Below are 6,610 nucleotides of genomic sequence, written 5' to 3'. Positions count from 1 at the left end.
TGTTGTTGAAATCAAACAATCTCTCGCTGAAACTGGTCTGAGAAAAAGCGGAAAATTAGAGCATGATTACCCTAGAGAAAGGGGAAAGGACATGGAAGAACAGAGTAAAGAGTGCCTTGGAAAGAGGTTATAAGAATGAAAATCAGCACAAGTAATCATAATAATTTCGTGTGGATGAATGGCCGGGTGTAAGTCTTTTAGTTGGGCACCCTTGGGTGTCCCTAATCTTTGCCAATTATCCAACCAGCGAAAGGTCACCTACACTTTAACGTGGAATCCGAAACACTTGTCGTTCCTGGCGACTGTTGACATCATTAAGAGTTGAAGGCTCGATTAAAAGCAGACAGAAAATTTCCATCTTCCGACTGGGAATCGATCACACGAACTCTCGGTTCCAGGGCACGCGTTGTACCGCTAGACGACCAGGTGCGACACTAACAACACCAAAACAAAGGTGTAGGGTACAGTAAAATTAAGTCACGTGGTGCTGAGGGGATTAGATTACGAAATTAGACACTGAAGGCAGTAGGCGAGTTTTGCTATTTGGACAGCAACTGATGATTGTTGAATAGAGAGTATATAAAGCGCAAAAATGGCAATAGCAAGAACACCGTCTCTGAAGAAAAGAAATACACACCTCAACAAAAGTTTGGAATATCATAGAGTTTACTTCAATGACTTATTATAGTACAACCATTGAGATTTGTACAATGGCTTATTATCAAAAAAACATAATTCCTTTTGAAAACAAGAGGGATTTTGGTTGGTTACAAAAAATCATTGCAAAACGAAGCAGGCTCTCTCCTAACTGCATATCTTAAAAACAGTGAAAATATTGTCTCATGATGACGATTATCACTCTTTAGCAGTGAGTATCTCCCCGCACGCGAATTACTGCATTCTGCAATGTTGATGTGCAATAGCCCAGGTCCTTCGACTGCGTCGGTTCCGTTGGTTCAGTGAAAAACTTCTCCAAGGTCTTCTGGAATGAAGACCACCCTGATGCAATCTTCTACGCACTGTTTGGTCTAAGATACGAATCGCTGTTGCCCGAGAGAAGTCATTTCTGATACTTCTGGCAGCTGGATGTTGGGCGCCTGCGAGCCGACAGCTGGGGAAAACAATCCTGCATTGGTGTTGACATACGAGAACGACCACTGCGATTTCTATCGTTCACATTTCCCAACTCTCTGTACTTTCACTACATCTCAGACACGCCACTTTGAGTGACATGCGACCGATCGGCAACATCTTGCTATCTACGACATGCTGAAAGTGAAGCCACTATCCTGACTCTACCATAAGTGTTGTATGTCTCTACGTTGCATGTGTACTGAAGTGCTGAACACAAACAGAATGAAGCTGTTGTTGATACACCATATCCATATAAGTATACAGTTCTGGCAATACCGGCCATGACCTTCTTCTTCTGTACGGATGCACACATATTCCCCGAACTCTTACGGGACTTGGTAAGAATGTCTTCCACGAGTAATGAGTGTGTTGGGGTGGGACACTACGAATGTAGTGTGTGGAGATAAAAGGTGGGCGGGAGGCGTGCGCGAGATAGTCTCTGCAGTCGCGCTATCCTCTGTGCCCTCGGTGGCTCAGATGGATAGAGCGTCTGCCATGTAAGCAGGAGATCCCGGGTTCGAGTCCCGGTCGGGGCACACATTTTCACCTATACCCGTTGATATATATCAACGCCCGTCGGCAGTGACGGTATTAATATAATTCTAATTTCATTCTAGGCGGCTGCATGTCATAAATGGTGTCTGGTCTTTCGGACATGTCCGAAACAACAGACACCATATCTATATAAGAAGTGGTAATATTCGGCTACTTGGAGATCATTTGCAGTCATTCATGGTGTTCATGTTCCCAAAAAACGAAGGCATTTTTATGGATGATATTGCTCCATGCCACCATGTAACAGTTGTTCGTGATTGGTTTGAAGAAAATTCGGGATGATTCAAGAGAATGATTTGTCCACCCAGATGGCCCGACATAAATCCCATTGAACATTTATGGGACATAATCGAGAGGGCAGTTCGAGCACAAAATTCAGCACTGGCAACACCTTTCGCAATAATGGACCGCTATAGAGGCAGCATTGCTCACTTTTTCTGCAGGGAGCTTGCAACGACTTGTTGAGTCCATGCCACGTCGAGCTGGTACACTACGCCGGGCAAAAGGAGGTCCGACACTACATTACGAGGTATTCCATGACCCTCCTTGCCTCAGTGGAAAGAGCTTGTACAGGACAGACTAGCGCCGAGAACGGTAACAAATTAGTCTATGGACGAAGACCACGACAACCAGGTGGAATCTTAGACTGGTTGCCAGTATGTCATCAAAAGATCATATTCTTTGTCCGTTAACAATAACTTTTAAAACGGGAAGCACTTCTCACAAAGAACCTAGGCGTGGCGCGGACATGGTAGTTTTCGGTCCGGTGGTGGTGGTGGTGGTGGTTAGTGTTTAACGTCCCGTCGACAACGAGGTCATTAGAGACGGAGCGCAAGCTCGGGTTAGGGAAGGATTGGGAAGGAAATCGGCCGTGCCCTTTCAAAGGAACCATCCCGGGATTTGCCTGAAACGATTTAGGGAAATCACGGAAAACCTAAATCAGGATGGCTGGAGACTGGATTGAACCGTCATCCTCCCGAATGCGAGTCCAGTGTGCTAACCACTGCGCCACCTCGCTCGGTGAGTTTTCGGTCCGACGCAACACACGTGGCAGTTGAGAGCACTCGCACCGCCGTGACGCGGCCGCGTGCAACGCGATACCGGGCACACGTGCGCTCGCGACCCATTATCTGCTCTGCTGAGCCCTCCAATTAACGGTGCCTGCTTCTTGTCTGAGCGGGTATATCTGTTACAGAAGGCAACACGGCCGCGCGATGCGGCTCTAGGTCAGCGACCCCGTTGGCACCCATCGTGTTCGGTTACGGGTGCTCCGATACGTCTGGCTAGGACGATCGTTTCTAGTCGCTGGCTCGTGTTGCGAGCTGGCAAGGAATGACACCATCCACAGTGTTCTCGTTCTTTCTTCCCTTATTCGTCACCCAAACGCAAATGTGGAGCGTCTATGAAAGATTGGAAACATGAGACTGCAACAGGTAGTGGCAAGAATCTGGTTAATGCGATCATTTTCATCATCGTCATCATCAACACGATCATCGTTTTCCAGATCCAGTTTGTCAGGTGTGGTGTGCAAGCGATCGCCATCTCCTTCTGTTTTCATACACTGTCTGTTCCAGGACAACTTCCCACTGTGTCCTTTCTTTCCCACATCTGACCTTACAGTACCTATCCAGCGTTTTCCTGGCCTTCCCCGTGGTCTTCTTCCAACGGGTTTCTGATTGAAATACTTTCTGCAAGGTCTTTCGCTCTTTATTCTTATTGTTATGTGCCCATACCACTGTAGCCTGCGTTTCTTTATGACACTGGTAACTGGAACCTCAATTCCAGCTACTTTTCTATTCGCCTCATTCCTGATTTTGTCCTTTCTAGTTATTAATATATAGTTCTAAATAATCTCATTTCTGTTGCGTGAATTCTGCGGAGATCTTTGTGTAGTAGGATACATATTGCCAATCGATATGCAAGGACTGGTACGAAATAGGTGTGGTACATGGTCGCTTATGCTTTTCGTGGCATTTTATCGTCCCAGAGAAGATATCTGATTTGATCATTACGGCTTTTGATATTGATCTACTACGGGGCGGATACACCTAAAATAGAGCATGTCCACACGTTGATCTTGTAGAGTGTACAAGCTGATGTTTTAATCACTCTACATTTGCTGTACGATGTCGAATAAGTGTTGGACGTTTGACAACATATTAATTTCGATTTTTTGTTTGTTTTTTTCAGTGTCAACATTTTGTTCATATAGGAGCAGTAGCCATTTTTAAAAATATTTAATGAGTCGTTTGTTAACAAATCTGTCAGAGTTGCGGGGGCTGCCCCCAAGGCGGTCGGCGTCGCCGCCGATGCCGTTGGGGAGGCGGTTGTCTTCTTGGCACCCTCCCCCTGCGGCGCTGCTCAGCTTTATGACGGCTTGAACGCTGTTGGGGACACTTTCAATAAGATATCAGAATGTCTGTGGAGGGATTGTAGACCATTCTTGCTCAAGAGCCTAGAAAAGGGGTATCTGCAGTGAGTTTGCAGGAACGTTCGTAGGGGTTCGAACCCCTCTGCTGCTCGGAGGCCTTGGGCAAGGACTGCACGCAGCTGCCTCGAGGCCTCTTCCTTATCTGCCGCCGTGACGGCTTTGAGGGCTGGTGCGGCCTCCTCCACGGCGGTGCTGGTGTTGACGCCACTGCTGTTCTCAGGGGCGCGGGCTGCGCCTCCGGCGGCCGTCCCCGCTCTTGGCGGGGGCAGCTGCCCCTGCGCTGTCCCTCATCTGAGCCTGGCTTGTCTGCGCCCGTCGTCTCTTCCGCTGCGTCGGTGCGGCCGCCTCGCAGCGGCTGTTGTCCATACAAATGAAGGATGGCCGAATGCACCCCCGAAAAGACGCACATGCTAAAGAAGTACTTCATCACAATAACGCTGAGCGGTGAGTGTACCACGTTCAAAGCTTTTGGGGTCAGTACGCCCTTGCAACATTATGCCTAGGCCACATCATAGCACCTGGGACATTAAAATTTTTGATAACGTTCGGCAGTGCCCCAGAGTGTTTTACATGCCCTCATGTGGCGACAAATGGGAACACGACGCAGGACGCAATCTAAGTTATGCTACACTACCTTTCCTTTTTTTTTTAACCCCAAAGTCGGCTCACACAAAACTAATGCATTTAAATTTACACAAAAAACTTACATAAGCTAGTTAACACGGTGTACCCAGCAAAAAATACTGACACGATTCACTTGTTTGCAGAAGTACGTGAAAACCGTGAACGAAACTAAATACTGTGTATAAAACAGGCACTTCCGCTCGGCTCCTGGAGAGCCGCTGCGCTGACTTTCCACATGGATTCCTCTGGACGTTTCTTTTGAACTTTAAGTCTACTCTTCATCGTTACTAAATAGAGGTCCGAGTCTATTTCTGCCCCTGGGTACACCTTACGGGCCACTAACTGATTTCGGGATCTGTATCTCACCATGCTGTAATCCATCTGGTGCCTTTCTATTTATCTATGTATTCACCAAGTATATCTCCGCCTCTTGCGATTTTTGAACAGTGTAGTCGCTATCATTACCTGAAATCTATTGTAGAACACAGAATTTTTCGTCTCTCATTCCTCACTCTCCGGTAACTGTTCTTCTCCTCCTTCCCCAACTACAGCGTTCCAGTCACCCATGATTAGATTTTCTCCCCTTAACATACTCAAGTACTCGTTCAGTATCTTCATCTTCTCTTTGTGACGTCAGCGCTTTTAAATCGTAGCAGCACTATAACAGAATTTAGCGAAAAGTAGCTACTGTCCTAGTTCGCTTGGGTTCACAAATCCAAATAAGTTGTGGCTGGCATCGTCTTGATCACTCCAGTCGCATAACAGGATGAGAGCTATCCATCCTTTGTGAGGAGATACTTCAAGTATCCGTGTTTGAACGTGAGACACGCATCGTTTGATCTTCTTTAACATTGACATTTCTCCTTTCAGGTTGCCAGATCTGAATTTATTGTTGCCTAATATGAATTTTCTGTCTTCCACGCTTCTCTGCTTATTAATTTAAATTCCTTCAGAGGCTTGTGGCTCACAGTCAGATGTGTTCCATTACTGCATTATAAATGGTTGTTTACGATGCATTGAACTTTTAACAAGTTCAAAAATGGGTCTGAGCACTATGGTACTTAACTTCTAAGGTCATCAGTCCCCTAGAACTTAGAGCTACTTAAACCTAACGAACCTATGGACAGCACACACGTCCATGCCCTAGGCACGATTCGAACCTGCGACCGTAGCGGTCGCGCGGTTCCAGATTGTAGCGCCTAGAACCGCTCGGCCACTCCGGCCGGCTTTTAACAAGTGTATGGCAATATTCATCTTTCTACATGTGAGCCTAATCATCAGATATATTATTTCATATGCTACTAGACAATTAATACGTGTACTCTGAAACCGTTTGAATAATTCTAGCATAGCTCGAAAGTGAGAATTTGTGACTCAGAGGTTCTTTCTACTGTCCAAATATCTTTCGTCTTAAGCACTCCTCGGAAGCTTAAGTTCTGTAAGTTAGTTTCCACTGGGACATTGGTTGCAGCAATCCGAGCAAACAAAAGCATCTTTATTCTTCGAACAGTGAATGAAGTTGAGTTTTTTGTTCCTATTTGTGGATACTAACCCATTCTCAATGCAAACATTTAAAAATGATTCCATACACCTACGAGTAATCTACGCCAGAGAAGCTTCTTCAGATAAAAGTCTTTCGTTGTAAGTGGAGGTAGTATCTGGACGTGGATGACAGATAGCTTCAGATCTGTGTTGGAGTGCATGATATTGCACAGAGCGGACTCCCGTCAGTAAACGTGTCGCTCTAAGCTATTTTCTTCTTAAGTAAGACAGTGGTTCATTCCCTCACCTACAGACCATTGCGCATTTTGAAAGATGACTAACTTAATGCACAGTATAATACAAAATTAGCAGTTGCACGTTAAG

The 6,610-nt window shown here is 45.9% G+C and overlaps 1 non-coding gene across 1 annotated transcript; it reads left to right on the top strand.

The window, feature by feature from the left end:
• The first annotated feature begins 1,595 nt into the window (after positions 1-1,595).
• Positions 1,596-1,670, top strand: Trnat-ugu (transfer RNA threonine (anticodon UGU)). Its single transcript has one exon. It is a non-coding gene; the product is annotated as a tRNA-Thr (tRNA).
• Positions 1,671-6,610: the final 4,940 nt, after the last annotated feature.

Source organism: Schistocerca serialis, chromosome 2, assembly GCF_023864345.2.
Source record: "Schistocerca serialis cubense isolate TAMUIC-IGC-003099 chromosome 2, iqSchSeri2.2, whole genome shotgun sequence".
Lineage (NCBI taxonomy): Eukaryota > Metazoa > Arthropoda > Insecta > Orthoptera > Acrididae > Schistocerca > Schistocerca serialis.
This window is presented reverse-complemented; position numbering and strand designations above follow the sequence as displayed.